General features: G+C 53.8%; 1 long non-coding RNA gene across 5 annotated transcripts; it reads left to right on the plus strand.

Moving 5' to 3' along the window:
* Positions 1 to 378: 378 nt before the first annotated feature.
* LOC115803505 (uncharacterized) lies at positions 379 to 14,281 on the plus strand. Of its 5 annotated transcripts, none has more exons than XR_016394946.1 (4): positions 379 to 509; positions 929 to 1,038; positions 2,052 to 6,214; positions 8,335 to 13,641. It is a non-coding gene; the product is annotated as an uncharacterized LOC115803505 (long non-coding RNA). The 5 variants fall into 5 exon arrangements; XR_016394947.1 differs by adding an exon at positions 14,008 to 14,281 and having other exon boundaries at positions 384 to 509; positions 2,052 to 9,655; XR_016394949.1 differs by adding an exon at positions 14,008 to 14,281 and having other exon boundaries at positions 384 to 509; positions 2,052 to 9,317.
* Positions 14,282 to 21,896: the final 7,615 nt, after the last annotated feature.

The following is a 21,896-nucleotide window of genomic DNA, read 5'->3' on the forward strand; positions in this document are numbered from 1 at the left end:
CCGTCTATACTGAAAAGGGCTATATGTGCATCTACCTGAGGACGTTTGTCTCCATCCTCACCACAACAGAAATACAGAATCTTAGAGTAGGGAGGTCTAACCTCCTCATGGTACAATTGGGAAACTGATGCCCAGAGAGGACAAGCTGCTTGCTCGGGGTCACAAAGTCAGGAAGAGCCAAAGCAGGAGCTTGATCCAATTTGGATGGATGCTCTTCCCCGGAGCCAGGTTCTCAGCTGTTTACACATAGATTCCAGGTACCATGTTGGCACCAGGGAAATAAAGGTGAATAAATACAGGCCCTGCCTGGAGAGGCTCAGAAGTGGGGAGAAAGGTCCCTCCCCCTAGCCTATAGAAAGACTTATCCTCCAAATGTCAAGGACATGCTAAGGAAGAAGTTGCTGTAAGCTGAGGCCTTGAGTCAAGAAGGCCTCCTGGAGGAGGTGGATCTATCCCAGCAGAGATGTGAGTGGGAAGAGGGCACATCCCCCGGTGATCCTGGAGGAAATGTAAGTGCGTACGACCTTTCTTTCGGAAGATACTCCTGTTGGAGGATTATGGGAGACTGGGCTGGGAAGTCAGGTTGGGACCAGATCAGAGAAGACCTTGAATGCTAGGACAGAGAGTCTGAGCCTCACCCATGGGCACCGGGGAGTCATGGAAGGTTTTCACCTGGGTTAGGAGGGGGGGACCCACGCGAAGGAGTTTCTTAGTGAATTTACCCTGGAAGCAGCTCACAGGGCAGACTGCCGGAGAAAATGTGTCAGTGTATCTGTGTGTTGTCTCTTGGGGTGAGTGTGTGTGTGCATGTGTGCACATGTTAGTATGATGCTAAGATCAGGAAAACCTAGTTTCAAAAACCGCCCTGGTCTGCTTTTGGGGAGATGATGGAACACCGGCTCCCCGCCCCTTCTGTCTCCCTCGTAAGCCGCCCTGAATGGGCAGAAGCCTCGCCACCTCTTCCAGACACTCCTCGAGCCTGCACCCAGCAGGCCCAGGAAGAAACCTCTGAGAAGCAGACACACACCCAGGAACAGAGTAAGCATCTCCTCGCCTGAGACTTCCCCCAAATCTCACAACAGTAGTGAAGGACACCCGGGACACTAGGAAAGGGCAGGGGAGGGGGAGGGCGAGGGCTGACCGTTCAGCAGCCCATGAGCTCAGAAGGGCAGGGAGAGTCAAGTGGTGGGGGACAGTTCAGCCAACAGGGACCCATGTAAACACAGAGATGAGGGGACATGCTCTGGAGAGAGAGGAGTAGAGACCCCTCGGAAGAGGGGTCACTGGAGGCATTGGGAGCCCACCTGCCCCTCGCCTTCCTGCACACCATCCTCACTGCAGGCACTGGCTGAAGCAAGAGGAAGAGATGTCTCACCAGGACAGCTGTTCTATTTTGTCCTCCTCTGGGACCCAGTGTGCCAGCGGCTCAGGCTACCTCTTCCCCCTGTTCCCTTAGCTGAGAGACCCCCAGCGGTGTGGGGACCGTGACTAATGAATCCCAGTGGGGCTGTCATTATTGAGACCTGCAGTATCCATTAATAGTGATCAGCAATTATCACAGCCACTGCCCCCAAGGGGAGGGGGCTGGTAGCCAGGATTCCTGGTGCTATTCACCAGCTCTGCTCACCCTTCCCAGGTTTCCCTTCTTGAATCCCACGGAGAATCCTAATTTGGGGATTCATAGGATCTCGGAGTCAGGACAAATCTTGGAGAGGTCCCATTCCCTCTGTAACCACCTGTTTGCCCACCTCTGGCCCAGGTGCTTGAGCCCACCAGGCATCCCCCGCACTGGTGATCTGTTAAAATGTGCATCTGCCCCCTAAGACCTTGGTGCCGCTGTGGAGAAGCCTGATGGAGCTCTGCCATCTTTACAATCCTGAGGTCTTCCCCATGCCTCCCCAAGCAGGCCCAGACATAGAGCCTCCCACATTGATCTATGATAAGCTCCTCAACTGCCAAGTCCAGGGTCACCCAATCCCCCCGCTCCGAGAAGCCCTTCCAAATTCTACCTCCAGCTCAGCTACTCTAACTCCAGCCTCCTTCTTCTGCAGCTGTTTGCTGTGAGCCTCCCACCGGGCAGAAAAAGGATGATCTCATTCGCCTTCTAAGAAGTCTTCCAAACCTCTGCCTCCACAGTTCCGACTTTTGTGCAAGTGTTTCTTGTCCCTGGCTGCCAGAAAGTTCTCCTCGATATTTAACTTGAACCTTACTCTCAGTGGGACAGACTTGGAGAAAGGTCATTTATTCAAAGTATCCCAGCTTCCCAGGTCACTGATGTTATAGCTGTGATGTGCTTTCGTTCCCTCTATCAGCCTTCCAGAAGCTCCCCGCCACTCCACACCCCCACCCAGTGCCCCCCGCACGCCCATCACCCCAGAGCAGCTCAGGGACTGCCTGCCTCCAGGCCTGGCTCTAGCGCAGGAGGTCAGCCCCAGCCCCAGTGGAGTGAGCGAGCGGGGAGCCCTCGTACAGCCCAGCCCTGCCCCCAGCCCAAGCTCAAGAAGGAGGTAATTAGGAGCTGTGCAGTCCCTGTCCCCCAACAGGTACAGCTGAGCAGCTGCATCCATCATCGGGGGGCAGCTGCCAGAGAAGGGGAGGGTCACGTGGCTCAGCAGGACCAACAGGAGGGCGGGGGAGGCCGTGGGGGCCAGGGATTGGCTGGTCTGCAGCGGGGGGAGTCAGGGCTGTCGGGGATAACCTGAGAATGACCTTGTGGGGACTTTAGCTCCCAGTCTCTGCTCCTCCCTAGACGCCCCCCACCTTCCCCCAGTTCCTAACCTGCAGCCCTCCCAGCTGCCCTTGCCCTGGCATTTTCTCTCCTCCTTCAGTACCACCTATCTAGGGTGCAAAGGCCCCTCTTACTCTTTTTTTTTTTAAGGAAAATGGTCTCTTGTGTGCTTAATAGATCTGAGAAAGCATGTGGGAGTGGGAGGCGGTAGTTTTCCGGCCTGAACAGGGGCTGGTGACTCTATGAGAAACACTGTGGATAGGGTTTGAAGGGAGCAAGGAAAGGAGGGGGAAAGGAGAGAGGGGCCCCTGCTTGGATGGAGCAAGTGTTGGTACAGGTGCATTTTTCTCCAATTGCCTGTGTTGGTGCCAGGGCGTGAGTGTGCAGGCGCATCGCGTGGGTGCAGCCTGGGACGTGTCTTGCATACTTGTGCTGAGCCGGCTACCTTACCGTGTGCTGCAGTGCACTTGGGCAGAGATGGGCGGGTTAACCTTGACCTTCTCTCTGTGCATGTGCCCAGGCTCCTGTTCACAAGTAGCTGGGTCCCTTCGAGCACACTGCCACAATGGGCTCTCACCTTGCCTGTGTCTGACCCAGAGAGGGGAACCCCCTGCAATTTGCCTGTGCAGACCCCCTCAGCACATCCCCCAGCCAAGTGGGCAGGGACCCTCACGCCCACCCCCAGAGCTACAGGTCAGGGTGGCAGCTGGTGGGAGAGAAGAAGGGGAAAGAGAGGAGGGGCAGCTTCCCCAGCACGTGTGAAGGTTCTTCGTTATATATGCAAATGTCCTCATTAGAGATGCAGAGCGCTTCCCTGAGCTAATGGCTGCTGCAGCCATTTCTGTGTGGAAGTGCTGAGCGGGGGACTGCGGCTGGGGGAGAGGAGAAGGGGCAGGACCACTGCCCTCTGGCTGAGCAGGGCCAAGGCTCTCATTCCGCAAGCCTGGTCCTGGGCAGTCCTGGGGGCGCGGGGCAAGCCCGTGGGAGGGGCAGGCGGCGCAGTACCAGAAAGCACTGCCTGGCCCCCTACCCCACCCTGAGCCAGGACTTGCCAGCAGGGTACTCTGAGGAGGGCCGTAGCCAAAAGCCCCAAAGCCACGGTCCCTGTAGGTCTGGGAGCAGGTGACCCCGGCTGCTGCTCTAGGACACCAGGCACCTCCTCCCTCCTACCGGCACAGCCCGACACACAGACAGACTTATGCTCAGCCTGCTTCCTAGGCCTCACTTCCTGCCCCCTGTGCCATTGAACCCTGGAGAAAACGGTCTCCTTGTCGTCTTTTTCTGTCACCCAACCATAGAGAAAGGAGCCTGATTCTAGTCCAGAGCTGCTGCCTCTCAGCCCCATTGCACATCCATTTATAGACGAGCCACTCTTCGGGGCTGTCTTGTGCTTATTCACCTCACTGCCACCAACGTGGCACCAGAGGCCAACACCAACACACAGTCAGCTCACACATGCCCTCGGAAACGTGCACTCACCCTCATCCCAGGGGCACACGCTGTGTGACTTAGGTGAACTTGCCCTCAGACACACACCCACACCCAGCCTCCACCGTCCTTGAGCACACGCGTCACCCCACCTTGGGGACAGAGTCCACAGAGACGTCCCACGCCCTACCCCCCACCTCTCCTTTCCTTGTTTCTCCCTCCCCCTCCTGCCCTCCTCGCTGGGCACCCGTTTGCCAGGGTTATTTATAGAAGCAAGCGATAAATTCAGTGTGTTTCTCGGCGCTCAAAGCTATAAATAATGGCACAGATCATTAAACCCCGAGAGCAGGCCCAGCCGCCCCGCAAACAAGATGAAGTGCCAACCACCACGTGAGAGGGAGAGAGGGAGGCTCAAGGCAGGGGGCGCCGGGCCGCACCCCTCAGCCTGGTCCCCATGAACTTGGGCCTCCAAGGGGCCTGCCTGGGTGGGCACTCGGGGAGGGGAGAGCGGAGCTGGGGCCTGGGCTTGCAGGCTGGTGAACAGGCTCACCTCCACCTAATTTCCACGCTCTCCCTCTCTCCCCCTTTCCCATCCCCCTGCCCTCTGCTCCTCTCTCCACTTCCCTCACTGTTCTTTCATCTTTCCAGTGTTTTCTTCTTCTAGTCTCTCCTCTTTCCCACCTCTCCTCTATCCATCCTCCTGCCCTCTGCTCCTCTCTCCACTTCCCTCACTGTTCTTTCATCTTTCCAGTGTTTTCTTCTTCTAGTCTCTCCTCTTTCCCACCTCTCCTCTATCCATCCTCCTTCCTCTCTCTTTACCTTCTGCCCTTCACCTCTCCCTCTCCATCTGCTTGTTCTCCGCCCCGGCCCTTTCTTCCCCCCATCCCGAATCCCCAGGCCCCGGGAGGGGCCCTGATCCCACCACAGAGCCCTCAGAGGCAGAAAGTCCCCTGTCAGCAGAACGCTGGAGCTGCCTGCTGATTCAGTGTCTGTAATCTCCCAGGCGGAGGTGGCCATGGCAGGGGGGCAAGGAGGGGGGACGGGGAAGATGGATGAGGGGTAGAAGAACAAAATGGCATGGACACCAGGGACGGGCTCCAGGCTGAGGGAGGTTCTGGGGAGCGGAACCAGAGCCCCGAGCTTCAGACCAACCCCACCACCGCCGGCTGGTCCAGTGGGGCGAGAGAAGTGTTTTCTGGTACGAGAGACGGCACCACGGGAAAGATAAGGCAAACGGACAGGAGCAGAGGGGAGCAGGCAGGGGTGGCCGGGAGGTGTTGCAGAAACCAGAGAAAGAGGGGTCAGAGGAAGCCAGAAAAACAAGGGGCATTGAGAGAGGGCTGACCCCGTCCAGGCCCAGCCAGCCCCAGTTCCAGTGCGGATCCCAGGCAGCCACCGTGTGGAAGCTTTCAGGGTCCTGACCATGGCTACCACAGGCCTCCCTCCTTCACTTTTAGGAAGTGCCTCTATCCTTTGGGGCTCACCCAACTTGACTCGGACTTACTTTGGGGAGGTCTCCCTCAGCCCCCGCTCTAGGTCACCTACCTCCTAGAGTCTTTCACCTCTTCCCACTGAAAGTTCTTACCACTTCCTGCTTCGGTTTGAGCCTCCTTCTGGAGGGCAGAGCATAAGTCCAATATGTGCCATATGGTGCCCCAGAAAACCAAGCAATGCCTGACTCTTTGAAGCCTAATCAAACCCAGGAGTGGTAGTCAGCTCTCTCCTTCCCGAGCGAACAGGCAAATAGACATCAGATGCGGCAAGAGGACCAAGATTAGACATCAACCAGAACCTGTGGGTGCTGGGGGTTGGGAGATGCCTCTGAAAGTTAAGGGGGACCCACGGGCCTGAGGATGGCACGGCCTGGCCTTGTGGCCAGGGGTGGACGAGAAAGCCTCAGAGCATTCCCCGCCTGCCCCTGTCCTCCGCACCCCATGGCCAAAGCGGCCATCTGCTCCCGCTTGCTCCCCTGTTGGCCGCTTTGATGCAGAGCTCCGTGATTTGCCCGGGAATTTATAGTAGGAGCCAGGACAGCAGCTAAATCCCCCAGCCACAGAGGTAAGTCAGCTGCTGCGATGGGCCGGAACACGGGAGCTGTCGGGCTGGGAGGAGGCACAGCAGGGCTGGAGAGGGAAACACTTGTCCCTGCTCCCTGGGGGCGGCAGCCAATAAATCCCCTCAGGCACCGATTAGGGCTGGCGGCCTGACCAGGTCTTGAGGGCTGTCAGTGCTGGTGGCAGAGATTACACCACTGCGGGCAGTGCCCACAGAAATCGGCTGCAGCCCAGGGCTGGGCCACAAGGACTTCTCAGAGCAGCTGGGTGAGTAACAGTGGTTGGGAAACCAAAACCGGGTTTCCCAGGAGCTGAGTGGAGCAGTGTCACCACCTAGGAGGGCAGGTTCTCTAAAGCCCAATTGCCTGGGCTCAAATCCTGGCTCTGCCACTGATTACCTGTGTGAAATGGGCAAGTTACTCACTTCCTTGTGCCTCAGTTTTTCCATCTGTAAAATGGGGCTGATTAAATGAGGTGCCAGGCATACAGTGCTTGGAGCAGTGCCTGACAGTGTAGCGTTAGTTGTACCATCACACAGAACAAACTGTCCAGGGTGGGTTAGATCTGGTCTTGTGCAGAGAAAGGAGAAGGGACCAAATGACCTTTGGAAGAATCTGGGGGTGCCAAGACGATGTTTAAAGAAAGAGGGCTCTCTTAACCCCAGGGAGAAAGTGAGAACAGCTTCTCCCAGTGGATTCCTGTGGGTAGGGGCACAGGCTCCTGGGTCACACAGGCTGGCCTTCGAGTTTCAACGCCTATTAACTATGAGAACTTCAGCAAGATATTTCACTTCGCTGTACCTGACTGTCCCCATCTGTAAAATGGGGCTGATAATACCACTCACCTCACAGGGTTATTGAGAGGATTACATGAGATCAGACATAATTGAAGTGTTTAGTGGTGCGCTGTCCATAGTAGGTGCTCAGTAAATTTTTGTTTTGTTATTACTGTTATTTCATCAAGGGAATTATGGCTACACAGTGGATCCTAAAGCCAAGCAGTGAAGCCGACAGGGAGAGAAAGGAGAGGGGGTGAAGGCTGGGGGTGGGGGCAGAGGGGTCAGTAAGGAGAAAAGGGGCCAGACAATGGAAAGGGAAGATAAAAGCAGGCAGGTAAAGGTGCGAGACTTGGAGGCGGAAAGAGAAAAAGGAATGACATAGAGATGAAGGACAAGGAGAGATGCGGGGGGAGTTGGAGGGAGACAGAGGAGAACCCTGGGGTGGGAGGCTTGTCCAGATCAAGGGGACAAATGGATGGGGCCGCAGAGCAGGAGTCGGGGAAGTGGGAGGGGGAGAAGAGGCCTGTGGGGAGTACTGAGGGGCAAGGGAAGTGAGGAGAGAAGAAAGAAGAAAAGCAATGGGAGTACAGGCCGAGAGACAAAGGAGGAGGAGCAGTATCTGGAGAAACAGCAAGCCGGGCTGGTGCAGCTCATTACGCAAACATGATTCCAGGCACTGCTCAGCTGCCCCCTCCTCGGCTTTCATTTTCAGCTTGGCTTCCCCCTGGCCTCCCTCCTGCACCCTCCCGCCAGCCTCTACCTTCTCAGCACCTCGCCCGGGGGCAGATGCGGCAGCAGAGGGGTGAGGGGCTTGGGCTCTGCTCCCCAGGTGGTGAGGAGGAGAGGAAGGAAACAGTCCCCAAAGCAGAACAGAACCTGGGGGTCCTCCCCGGCTTCTGGCGGCTTCCCCCTTCATCAGCATAAATACAAGACAGTGGCCGAAAGCAATGCACGAATGGAATAATAATAATAATAACAGCAGCTAAAGCATTAGCAGTCTGCAGTTTACAAAGTGTTTTACAAGCCTGAGTCTCCCAGCACCCCTTGTGATGTAGGCAATATCACCCCCATGTATTACTATCATTATCATCAAGGATTCTGTAATGCTCCCAACCTGCTAAGCACTATATTCTCTTACTCCTGACAACAACTGTTATCCCCATTTTACAGATGACAAGCTGGGGCCTAGATCCTCTGCCCCTACCCCTTTGTCTCATCTCTGATCTCTCCCGGCTTTGCTCAACCCTCTTTTCTATTCTCTCATCTCCTCTTGCCCTCCCTCGATTCCCCTCTTCCAATCATGCTGCCTCATTAAACTTCAACCTGGCATTTTGTTCACTCTCCAGGCACTTCCCCCCTCACAGTGACCTGCAGGAACTGGTGTGATTACAGATGACTGACAGCCCCTTCATTGGGAGGGGCCACCTGACAAGGAGGGACAAAAAGGAAATCACATGGCAGTGGAAGTGAACTATGACAATGTCTTCAGAGATGCTGTTTTTTCCCCACATTCTTCTCCAAAAGACCTGAGAGGATCTAACATGTAAGACACATAAAACAGAAAAACACACATGAAAGGGCCTCCCTGGTGGCGCAGTGGTTAAGAATCCGCCTGCCAGTGCAGGGGACATGGGTTCAAGCCCTGGTCCGGGAAGATCCCACATGCCACGGAGCAACTAAGCCCATGTGCCACAACTACTGAGCCTGCGCTCTAGAGGCCGTGAGCCACAACTACTGAAGCCCGCGAGGCACAACAACTGAGCCCATGTGCCACGACTGAAGCCTGCGTGCCTAGAGCCCATGCTCCGCAGCAAGAGAAGCCACGGCAAGGAAAAGCCCACACACCGCAATGAAGAGTAGCCGCCACTCGCCACAACTAGAGAAAGCCCGCGCAGCAACAAAGACCCAACGCAGCCAAAGATAAAATAAATTTTTAAAAACTGTTTTAAAAAAACACACATGAAAGAGTAAGACAAGATCAACAAGTTGGGGTGAGAGAATGTCCCCCAAAAAGGAAAACTAAGGTTGGAGAATTACCACCGAGGAAACAAAAACTTAGCCCTCAGCTCTCGAACACTGAAAATAAATGAAACCAGGGCGTAGCTAAAGTCCTCCTCGCCTCCACCAGAATCCCTTCACGCGTTCATTGGTCATGAACTCAGTACCCACTGTGTGCCACAGATCAAAGACGTGATCAACGCCAAGGACATGGACTTTTCACTCTACAGGTTCAAGGAGGTTTTACCTGAGATGCACTGGGTGCAGTTGCTGTAGAAGAACTGACAGGACTCTGGGCTGAATGAGGTGGAGAGCAGTGAGGACTGCAAAGGTCAGAGGCCGTGGGACGCAGGGAGAGGAAGGGCCCACATAACGTTGTCCCAGAACTGAGAAACCGAGGCTGGGGTGTGTCAGTGGCAGCCCTTAGTTTCCTGCCCCTGAGCCCTTTCCTGAGTGGCCTACTTGGGATGAGGTCCCTGCCAGCCCATTAATCCATCCACCTTGCACACCATGCTGGTGACGGCTGCTCCTGGCTACTTCTGCTCGTTAGGGCATCAGCACGGGAATCATCAGGAATGAAAATAAATCAGATGAAAATAATATTCCATGCTCTCCCACAGAAACAAAATCTGCCCTCCGTGTTGGCACAATTTCCAGCCTGCGGGAAGGGTGAGCACAGTGCGAGTGACAGAGGACAGGGGCATGCAGGGAGGAAAGACATGGACCCCTGTCAGGGAGAACCCCAGATCTGTGCGGGGGGGCACCCTTCCACAATCACAAAGATTCTACCCCTTCCCCAGCAGCCAGCAAAACGGGGCCTACCCCCACACGTGTCTGTGGATGAAATACACATGTGGTAAACTTAAAAGCTGGTTCTTAGGAAGGCTGACACCTGGCCTGGCCAGCGCTGGAGGTACCTAAGTATATGGCGCTGCTGATACGCCCGGGGCACCCACTCCAATGTCTTAAAATGCTTCGAGGGGTTGTGAGTGGCTGGTGTGGCTTAAGACTGAAGCACAGTCCTGGGCAGGTAGGTGGGTCCGAGCGTTCACCAGCTCGGAGCACGCATGCTTCACCTGCTCAGCCACCATGGAAAACTGGCCTCCTTTTCCCGCTCCCGCTCCCTTTCCTGAAGCATAGTTTGTCCTCATCAGGGACTCCTGGGTAAAAGAACCTGGAGTTAGGACAGAAGATCATTAAACTTCCCACAGAACAAAATTAGCTCTTTCCCACAGTGGGGGAAAAAAACACCACCACCCTCAGCTCCTCCCAAACCAGGCACCACTGTCACCTTCAGAGCCTGACCAAGCCTCCAGTGAGTAACAGAGACGAAAAAGGCAACTCACAGAGCAGAGTCCCTCCCTGGTAGGCCAGGTAAGCCAAGAGATGGCAAAGCCTTTCCTCCAAGCACCTCTTCCAATACACGGACCTCCCTTCCACGGCTCCCTAACGCGTGCAGAATAAACCTGCCTTCACGCCACAGCGCTGATTCCTCAGACCAACATTTAGAGCCCTCCTTAATACAGACCCATGCTGAGCTCCTACAATTTCTGCTTCCTCCATCACCTCCCCTCTCCCCAGCTGCTGATCCCGATGTGCTTCAAGGAACATGTCCTGAACCATCCTGCTTCCGGCCCATGTTGCCTGGAATGCCCTCTCCACCACTTCCTGGAGCTCCCATATGCTCATCAAAGCTCTCCCCACCCTCCTCCAGGGCAAGTGCAAATCCCACCTTCTTTCACTCATGCAAGTTGTCTCCCTGCCCACTAGACGGGCCTCCTGGCTCTTGTTCACCCGTGTGCCTGGTACTGAGAGGCAGTCTGGGGAACGTTCGTGGAATTGAGTGAAAACTCCAAACCTGCTCCCAGCCGAGCTTTCTTTTCTGGGACTCACAGTGGTCTCAGAAATAAGGAGGCCGATCAGGGACGCAGGGGTGGCTGATGTCTCTAGAGCCCCATTACCCCGAGTCAGGGTGGGACCCTGGGGAGACGGAGGCTGCTGCGGGAGACGTCACAGGTGCTTCTAGGCTTCCTGAAACCATTGGGACGGGCACTGCTGAGGGGCTCTAGGGGCCGTTAGACCAGCGGTGGAGGGTTTCCTTTCTTCCTCTGGCTCCTCTCTCTGTCACTCTCTCTCAGTCCCTTGCAATAGTCATCATTCTCTCTTTCAATTAGACAGGGGCTTCCTTCTGCCCGAGAGACACCTCCCCTTACAGCTTTGCTACTCAGAATGTGATCTGAGAACGGCAGCAACAGCATCGCTGAAAATGTGCTAGAAATGCCAACTCTCAGGCCCCAGCCCAGACTGGTCAGTCCCATCCTTCAGTTTAGCAAGATCCCCAGGTGGTTTGTGTATACATTAAAGTTTGAAAGACCTCATTTAATGAACCAGAAAAGCTGGGCCCAGGGCCCAACAGGGAAGCTGAATGCTTCAGCTGTTCATTCATTTATCCTTTCAATAAATATTTAATAAGCACCTACTGGGTGCAAAGTGCGGTGCTAGGCACTGGGGAGGAAATGGTGAATGATTCAGCCCCGGGTGCACAGGCTGGAGGGGGTGAGATCAGTGCTCCCCATCTGGTTGTCCCAGCTCCCCAGAGTTGGGGGGCTTAGATCAGGAACAGGGGTGCATTCCACTGGAGACTCTCTCAAGACCCTGAGGCTGGTGAGGGATCCCTCCCACTCCCTAATACAAAGACAGAGAATCAGTCAGAGAGATGGAAGGGAAAGAGTGATGAGAACGAGGGAGAATGCTGAGCAGGAAGAAACGGAGGATGGAAATGAGGAAACGTGAGTCTACAACAGCCTCTCTGAACCACCCCTGCCGGCCACTGCAGAGATACACTCGGTCTTACTTCCCAAGCTCCCTGTTGAGTGCCCCCTCCAGGACGTGCCCCATCCCAACTCCAGGGAGATGGCCTCCCACAACAGGGGTCCTCAGTGGTCCATGAATGAAGGACAACCCCAGCCCTCCAGGACCCTCCACCCCAGGGGCTGAGAGGGGAGAAGATAGGTCACGCCCAGAGGAGAACTGTCCACGGCAGGGGGACTGGTTGGAATGGCGTAGGGATGGTAAGAAGCACTCAGGAGACAGGGTGGGGCTCCAGGTGAAAGGGACTGCGGTGTCGAGAATGAACTCTAGGGAGGCCCATCGGGGGCCCCTGTGCTCAGCAGTGCAGGCAAGCCAGTGTCTTGGCTAGAAGTGTACAAGTGGAGATTGTGAGATGCGGTCAGATCTGGGATCTCCTTGGATGATAAGGCTGACAGAACGTGCATATGGATTCAGTATGAGAAGCGAGGGAAAGAGAGTTAACGAAGATGGGCCTGAGCTACCTGTCAGATTAGGGTAATCCAAGGTGATCTGGGAAGGGTTCCAGAAGAAAGGGTTGGGGCAAGGTTTGGAGGGAAGGAAAGACCTAGGGCATAAAGTGGGGAAGAAGAGAGTCCCTGTTGGGAAGTCATAAGGAATGAGAGTGAAGAGATGGGAAAAGAAGGGAACAACTATTCAGGGGTCCTTAGTTCAAGCTTCTCGAGGGCAAGGATTGCATCATCTGTTTCCACTGGATCCCTTAGGGTCTTCCACTGATATCCTGCACATGGCAGGTTTAATCAGGTGCTCAGTAAACATTTGTTGCTCGTTGAGATGTGACCCAAAAGGCAGGGTAGGGTGGTATAAAGAGCACTCAACTATGTCTTGGGAGCCCTGACCACCTTCTGGCAGAGGGACCTTGGGCAAGTCACTGTCTCTCAGGGTCTCAGATCTTCAGTCCCTTCTCACCCCAATCCTCTTTCCTTGGCTCTAAGACCAGAATGCTGAGCTTCGGGAGCCACTGTAGGTCCTTGAGCAGAGGTGGCATGAGGTGGGCAGTCTGGAGGGGAATGAAGCCGAGACCCAGAGAGTGGGTCGGAACCATCTAGATATGGGTCAACGAGAGTTCACCCACCAGGGTAGCTGGGAATGAAGAAAAATGATCAAGCCAAGAGCCCCACACATGCCATGCCCAAATTTTCCTTGCTGTGATGTCTCAGCATTTTGGGGGAGTTTTTGCAACTCCACAACTTCTAAATATTGAAATGCTTGGACTCAGTCATTGGGTGCCCTTTATTTTCTATCTGTTCTCACTCCTTAGGGGATCTCATTCAATGACACTGATGACCCCAAATTTATAACTACAGCCTGGACTCCACCACGAAACCCAGACCTGTACATCCCTCTGCCTACCAGATGCCTCCACTTGGTTGCCTAACAGGCATCTCAAACCTAACATGTCCAAACTGACTCCCCCCAAACCAGCTCCTCCTGCAGTATTCCCCAAATCTCCATGGTTCTGGTCACTCAGGCTAAATCCCTTGGTCTCATGCTGACTCCCCTCTTTCTCTCACACCCTCCACCCAGCCCATCAGCAAATCCCTGGGCTCTCTGAAAAGTACATCCAGGATCTGACCACTCGTCACCGCCTTCACTGCCACCTCCCTGGTCCAGGCCACCATCATCTCTTACCTGGTACTGCAATAGGCTCCTGCCTGGTCCCCCTCCCCCCCGCCCTTGTTTTCTCAATCGAGTCTCAACAGAACAGAAAGAATTTTCTATACAAATATGAGGCAGATCATGTCAAACCTTCTGCCCTGCTCCAAACCTTCCAGTGACTCTCCATCTTGCTCAGAGCTAAAGCTAAAGCCTCACGGTGGTTATTAGTCCCCACGTGATCTGGTTCCCATTACCTCTCAGTCCCACCATTCACTCTCTCCCTTATTCTCTCTGCTCCAGCTGTATCAGCCTCACCACTGTCCTCCAACAGTAGACACGCTCGCATCGGGGCCTTTGCCCTTGCTTTGTCAGGAATGCTCTTCCCCCAGAAATCTGCATGGGCCATAGCATCTGGTAAATGGCAGGCTCCATATGTTGGGGGCCTGAGCAGGGATAAGAAAGGGCATGAGGAGGAAGAGGAGATGATAACGGAGTCTGGTTCCACACAAGAAACAAAATGGTTCATCTTGCTTTCTCTGTCTTCCTCCTTATAGGGAACTTGCTCCACCCTGGTTCCTCAGGAAGCACCCCACTCTCCATCCCACCCTCAGGAGAGCCTCAAGCTCCAATGGCATCACATCCCTCCAGGACTCGTGGACCTCCTGAAAAGGAAACACCTCACTCCCCTGACGCTGAATGGGACAACCCTCTCTGCTCTGCTCCCAGAGGATGTGGGGAAGAACGGTCTCATCCAATCATTCACGCAGACACACTTATCTCCACCACCGTCCTGCTGGGCCTGAGCCCATCAAGTCCATCACCGCTCCCCCCTCCTTTTTTTTTTTTTTTTTTTTTTTGCGGTACGCGGGCCTCTCACTGTTGTGGCCTCTCACGTTGAGGAGCACAGGCTCCAGACGCGCAGGCCCAGCGGCCACGGCTCACGGGCCCAGCCGCTCCGCGGCATGTGGAATCTTCCCGGACCAGGGCACGAAGCCGTGTCCCCTGCATCGGCAGGCGGACTCTCAACCACTGCGCTCCTCGTCTTCTTAACCTCTGCTTACTTTCCCTCCTCAGCCCTGCCTTGCTACTCCCAATCATCAGGGCCCCATTAGCACACATTGGAGGCAGGGTGAGGCGTGAAGGCTGGTGTGATGAGGCCAGAACAGCCCGGCCACGGGCCTCCAAGTCGTGGGGGAAGGCAAGCAGACTTGAGGGGAAGGCTTTGGGGGTGGGAGGCTGCAGAGGCCAGAGAGACAAGGAAACAAGCAAAGAGAATCAGAAGCTGTGATGAGATGGTGATCCAGAGGGATGCCGAGAGGGTATCGGCCAGAAAATGGGAGTCACACTCAGAAGCAGAAATGGGGAGAGAAGCAAGAGCCGACAGACGTCAGGAGCTGGAGACAGGGGGTGCGACAGAGAGTCTGACCCCCAGAGACAGACAGACGGACAGAGACACACCAGAGGAAAGAGACAGAGAGACTCAGGAGCTAGACCGCTATAGGCGGGGAGGGACGGCGGCAGAGGCTACCCAAAGAGATGGAGAGATGCACGGACAGACCAGAAGGCTGCAAAAAGGCGAGAGAGAAGAAAGAGCGGAGGCGGGAGTGGCGGGAAGCGGCGGGCGCGGGGCGGGCGCGGCGGAGCGGGCGCGGGCGCCGGGAACCGGCTCGTAAAAGCCGCGCCGAGCGGGTAAATTGCCGCCAGAATCGCTGAGCTCCACAAAACGCTGCCCGCCCGGCCCGCCGCCGCACCCGCTCCAATCTCCAGACTCATTGCCGCGCGGGCTGGTTATGCATTTAAATGTTATTTAATTGGATTGCGGAGGAGCTGGGGGCCAGAGCGGACCCCGCCCCCGCCCCGCACACGCCGCGCGCAGGGGCTGCTGCCTCCACCACAAATCCGTATTCCGAGTCACAGATTGCAGCGCACCCCCTCCCTACCTCCTCCCCCAGCCCGACGGCTCCCCTCCGCGTTTGGGGTCCTTCTTCTGTTCCCCCCACCCAAACGGAGCCAGAGGACACTCAGAAAGACACAAGTCCCCGGAAGATGCGTGAAAACGCAGGGGCTACATAAAAAGACTCCAGACGCACAGAGACCCAACGGCAGCAAAAATGGGTCACACTGAATTACACGAGTGTCCATCTGGGAGATTTTTCAAAATGCAGAGACAAGGAAGATCCCCAGGGATCACAAAAGTACACAAATGCATGTAATACACTGGAGACCCACGCTCTGTAGGGAACACATCACCGTACCCCCTGGAATGGTTCTTACGAAGTGACACGACCACACAGGGGGGCAAGATCTTGCTAACTCAGTGACTTTCATAGCCCTTCCTAAAGCTAGGTAAGGAGTAAAACACACATTCACTCTCACACCCAGAGCCACCATCACACCCCAATCGCTCCACTGAGGTGCCTTTCCACGGTTGGAAGGCACCTTTCTTCAAAGACTTGTTCCTCTCCCAGTGCACAGCAGAAAGCATCATCGGATGAGGTTCTGAGAGGCCACTGCATCAGTCATCAAGTTTCCTACAACCGAACACAGAAACAAAACTGAGCCAAAATCACAACAGGTAGGTTTGAGGACAGACACGGGGAAGGCCTTCCTCAGAAGACAAAGTTTGAGATCCCAAGGGGTGAGACTGGGCTTCTCCCCTATCAACTGCAATAAGAGACCCATTTCTGCAGCCTGGACCAGGAGTCAGCACCATCAAGGTAGATGGAAGGACAAAATGACCTGCTGAGGCATGTCCCCCACACACTCCCAACCAGCCGACAGGATATTGCTGGCCTGAAATGATCAGGGTCAAGATGCTTCAATTAATGAAAATGGAAATGGCAACCCGGCTTGGCGCAGGCCACCATGGAGGACTGTTCTGGGCTCTCGGCCACCCCCTCTGCGAGCTGGGGGTAGAGACTGACATCAGGCTGAGATCCTTGAGGAGGAGTTAGGGGCAGAAGAACAGGCAAGAAGATGTGCAGGAAAATTCTATTGCAGTTGTTTTGTTTGTTTTGTTTTTGACAGAATGAGGGCCAAAACAAGGAGAGAGAAAAGAAAAAGGGAGAGAAAGTTTCCCCAAATACATAATTCAACCTTGACTGGTAAGCTTGGGCTGTGGCCAGGCTGGCATAAAGACCTCTGAAGAAGAAAGCAATTCAGCCTCCCCCAAAGCAATTTATTTCTGTATCACCTGATGGTCATAGCTGGGACGTTTATCCATGTGTCTAACCTCAATGTCTTATGCTCCAACTGAAATTATTTCCTTCTTTGGGGCATTAGGAAAAAATAGAAAACAGCTGGCCTACATCCTCCCAAAGAGGAATATTTGGAGAATTGAGACCTAGTCTGGGCCGGGCCACAATCTCTATTCCCTCCCTCCATTCCACTCATCTTCTCTGCCCGGCAATGCCCAGGCTGAGTTTCTGGCCTTTTTTGCTTCAGCACCTGGACACCCCCTGACACACCTATTGCTGTTTTCCATCCCAGAGGTTCACAGAACAAGAGATCAAAAAGGAAGCCCCATTTCCCATCTCCCATAGAGCCACGCCCAACACCTGGTTCCGGCCAATCCTGGCCCCTGAGCCCCTCCCCTCAACCTTGCAGTTGGGGCTGAGAAATTCTTGGGGCAATCTGACACCATTGGGTGTTCTCCTTTTCCGAACACCCATGCCATGGAGGTGGCAAGATTGAGCAAGTGATGAGAGAAGAACTTTCCAATCATTGCCCTCTCTCAGTGGCACATAGCCTCCTATACACACTGAGGGCTAATCCCTTCCTCAGTCAGTGTGCCCAGAGCACTGTGTTTAGAACTTGCTCACAGCACATTTTCTGTTTGATTTATACTATAATTATATGCTTGTATCTCCCAGCACCAGACAGTGAGCAACATGAGGGCAAAGAATCATCTAATTCACCTCTGTCACTCCCTACAGTGTCTAGTGTGGGGAATGGCACATAGCAGACATCAATAAATGTTTGTCATACTGGGAAAGGAAAGTCAAGGACCACACAGTGGTCAAACTCAAGACTCAATCTTGGGTCTTCCCTGGTGGCTCAGTGGTTGAGAATCCGCCTGCCAGTGCAGGGGACATGGGTTCAATCCCTGGTCTGGGAAGATCCCACATGCCGCCGAGCAACTAAACCTGTGCGCCACAAGTACTGAGCCTGCGCTCTAGAGCCCGCGAGCCACAACTACTGAAGCCCACACGCCTAGAGCCCGGCTCCGCGACAAGAGAAGCCACCGCAATGAGAAGCCCGTGCACCACAAGGAAGGGTAGCCCCCGCTCGCCACAACTAGAGAAAGCCCGCGTGCAGCAATGAAGACCCAACACAGCCAAAAATAAATAAATAAATTTATTTATTTTTAAAAAAAGACTCAACCTTGCTTTAGGCCATCCTGTTTCAGTAAGAAAAAAAACAGGAAGAGCCCCTTTCCTCCCCAACACACTCCATCCTGCAGAGTCTCAGAAGCACTCCCACCCCAAGCACAGCTGGGTTTCTATCAAGTTGAGTGTGTGTAATTGTGTGCGTGTGTGTGCGCATACATACATGTTGGAGTGGGACCTTGAAGACCCCATCACTTCTCTGAACCGGAATTCGCGTCACCATCCCTGGGCAAACACAACAAACTCTGGAGATACTCATGTTACTGGATGGGCACCCTGGGGTAGATCTCCAAACCCAGATGCGAGCACCCAGATGTGCATTCGTCCTGGACACCTACTTTGTGCCAGGTGTGGGGTTACATACGGGGAAAGGAATATGAGGCCCTCTCCTTGCCTTCAGGGCATCCAGTGCAATCCTGTCTTCACCTTGGCTGCATATCCACAGCACAAAGAGAAAAATAGATGCGAGGCTATACTTCAGACCTCCCTAATTAACATCTCTTCAAGTGGAGCTGGGATGCTTGCCTTTTTTAAAGCCTCTACAGGTGAACTGATTCACAGTTCTATCCAACAGAGCCTTCCAAGAGGATGGAATGTTCTGCATCTGCGTCATCCAGTCAGTAGCCACTAGCCACGTGTGGTTACTGAGCACTTGGAATATGGCAAGTGACTGAAGAGTTGAATTTTTTATTTTGCTTAATTTTAATTAAACAGCCACACATGGCTAGTGGCCAACATATCAGACTGCAAAACTCTTGATGATCCCAAATCACTTCAATTTGGCTTTAAAATACTTTTCACAACATTGTGTGTGTGTGTGTGTGTGTGTGTGGCAGGGGTGGGGGGGTGTTGCCGCGCCGTGCGGCTTGCAGGATCTTAGTTCCCTGACAAGGGATTGAACCCCGGCCCGGGCAGTGAAAGCACCTGAGTCCTAACCACTGGTCTGCCGGGGAATTCCCTTACAATATTGTTTGGTAGCAGCTGACATCACCATGCCCTTTGGCCCAGGAGAAAACAATGAGCTTCCCCTCCCTAAGGACACTCTCACTTGTACTGAAGAAACTGTTCTAAAATGGGTTGGGGGGTAGGGCCAGGCTGGTATTTTAAGGCCTATTAGCCAGCTAAGCCACCACACCAGCCTCCATGCCCAGACTGGAGGAAAGGCATGGAGTACCCATTTGTTAGAGGTTGACATTGGTCAGGGAAGAAAAAGCGGTGACATAATTTTAGGTGCCTGTTATGGACTGAATTGTGACTCCCCCAAACTCCTATTGAAGCCAAGTTAAACGAGGTCATAAGGGTGCGTGGCACCTTAATGCAATACGACTGGTGTCCTTCTAAGAAGAGGGATACCAGGCAGGTGCACACAGAGAAAAGGCCATGAAGGACACAGTGAGAAGGCAGCCACCCGCACACCCAGGAGAGAGGCCTCGGGGGAAATCAAACCTGCTGACATATACATCTTGGACTTCTAGCCTCCAGCACTGTGAGAAAATAAATTGTTCAAGCCCCCCAGTCTGTGGCATTTTGTTATGGAAGCCCTAGCAGACTAACATGGTGCCCTTGGGAAAAGCAGGCCCAGGACCCTATTCAGCCTCTCCCTGAAAAGATGCACCCCAAGAATTGAGGGCAACAACCCTCTAGAAGCCAGATCCAGCAGTGACTCTGACACATCTAAGCTTTCAAGTCATCATCTTGGTCACTACTATTCAAGAGTCTCTACGCACTGCCCAACCCTACCTCCACAACCTCGTGATTCTCACCCCAATGCTAGGCTTTCACCCCAACCAACTCTATCCCCCTGAGACATCTTCCCTACACACTAATCCCCTCCCTTCCCATTCCTGACCCCACTGCACCTACACTGCCTCCTATATGGCTTGCCCCTCCATCCCCCATCTGTTGGGTGTTTTAAGCGCATGTTCTGTGCATCTCACTTCCTTCACTGGACTGCAAATTCTCAAAGATTAGTCTAGCATTCAAGACCTTTCACAAGCCGGCCCCAACTTAGCTCTCCACCTTGTTCTCCCAACTGGGCCAAGTCAACATTAATCTACTTGCCAGCCCTTGAACAATGCTCTTCACTAAGCTCTCCAAAACTTTCCCAGTCTCTAAAGCCATCTGAAATGCCACCTCCTCCAGAAAGCTCTCCCTGACTACCTTAGCTAAATACATAAGAGAACAATGGCTCTTATCTCTGCAATTATTCCAGTGCCCAGTTCTAGTGCTCTAACCAGGGCAATAACTACTTAGAAAGAGAGGAAAGGAGTCTAAGGAACATGGGGGTGCAAAACTGTAATGTAATTCTGATGCCAACCACCCGGAGTTAGCACAGACCCCTCAGGTTTAAGGGCAGAGCCCCCAACAAGACTGCCCTCACTGTAGATGCCAACTTCAAGTTTGGAGGTCCCCAGGCCACCTGCACTGCTAACTGGCTACAAATTCAAGGATTCCCACACCCTCCTCAGGCTCGATAACTTGCTAGAATGACACAGAACTTAGGAAAGCACTCCACTTACAATTACAGTTTTATTATAAAGGATACAAATCAGGACCAGCCAAATGAAGAGACACATAATGCAAGATCTGGCAGGCTCCCAGTTTCCACGTCCTTTCTCCCAGAGTCAGGACACATCACCCTCCTGACACATCCATGTGTTAACCAACCAGGAAGCTCACCGAAGCTTCCACGTCCAGAGTCTTTATTAGGGTTTCATTATGCAGGCATAAGTGATTGAAATCATTGACCACGTGGCTGAGCTCAGCCTCCAGCCCCACCTCCCCTCTCTGGAGGGCAGGCTGATATCACCTGGCTTGAAGCCCCAGCCCTCTAATCACACTGTTGGTCTTTCGGGCATGGTCAGCCCTCCTGAGTCAAATTTCAGCATAACCTCAAGTGTGGTCTGAGGGTCCCACCATGGATGACAAACTCCCAGCACTTGGGAAATTCTGAGGATCTAGAGGCTCCTTCCCAAGAACCAAGAATGGAGGCCACTCAAATTATTTATTATACAATGGGGGGGACACATATTAAAAATCTTATTTATTGGGCTTCCCTGGTGGCACAGTGGTTGAGAGTCCGCCTGCCAATGTAGGGGACACGGGTTCGTGCCCCAGTCCGGGAAGATCCCACATGCCGCGGAGCGGCTAGGCCTGTGAGCCATGGCCGCTGAGCCCGCGCGTCCGGAGCCTGTGCTCCGCAACGGGCGAGGACACAACAGTGAGAGGCCCACGTACCGCAAAAATAAATAAATAAATAAATAAATAAATAAATAATCTTATTTGAGAGCTGGAGATGACCTGTCCTAGGAGCTAGAGTCCAACCATGTGTTCCTTATTAAGCTGGTCTCTGCCCCCAACTGAATTCACCCTCCCAGCCCTTACTAAAGGGGCAGCCATTCAGCAGACGTAAGAAATGAGTCAGCTGGAGATACCAGGCTCCCATCCACCCATCACAGTGCCCCAAGTAGCAGACAAACCACTGGACAGGGCCCTAACAGAGACCCTGCAGCTTTGGTAAGGCAATTAGAGACTGTTCATACCACCCCCAGCTACCCAAGAGAACCCTCTGCAAACAGGAAGAGGTAAGAGATGGGAAAACATAAACCGCCACCTTCTACACCTGATATGCAGGAGGGAAAAAGAGCCAACACAAAAGGGTTTAGGAGCTTTTAATGCTTAGACGGAAAAATCACAGGCTGGGTTTGTCATAAACTCATTAGTCCATCTCTGGTGGGGCAAGAATCTGCCCGTCACTCAGGCTACAGGTGGAGGCCCAGACCCCTACCCCCACCTGGGTCTTTGGGTCAGAGGGGCTTCCTGTGTAGTGCAGTGCAGTGCCTCCCCAACGTGGGGGCAAGAAAGCTAGAAAAGGTGTAATGAGCACCCACGCGCCAGGCATTACGCAAGGCACTTTTAAGGGTTATCTCAGTTAATCCCCACACCAGCCCCATGAGGCAGGGACCCCACTTTATAGATGAGGATCCTGAGGCTTGGAGAGGTCAAGCAACTTGTCCAAAGTCATAAAGTTCACAAGTCTCAAAGCTGGGATGGAA

This window comes from Delphinapterus leucas, chromosome 11 (genome assembly GCF_059928025.1).
Source record: "Delphinapterus leucas isolate spDelLeu-1000000601 "Yukka" chromosome 11, BTC_Dleu_Yukka2, whole genome shotgun sequence".
In the NCBI taxonomy this organism is placed as follows: Eukaryota; Metazoa; Chordata; class Mammalia; order Artiodactyla; family Monodontidae; genus Delphinapterus; species Delphinapterus leucas.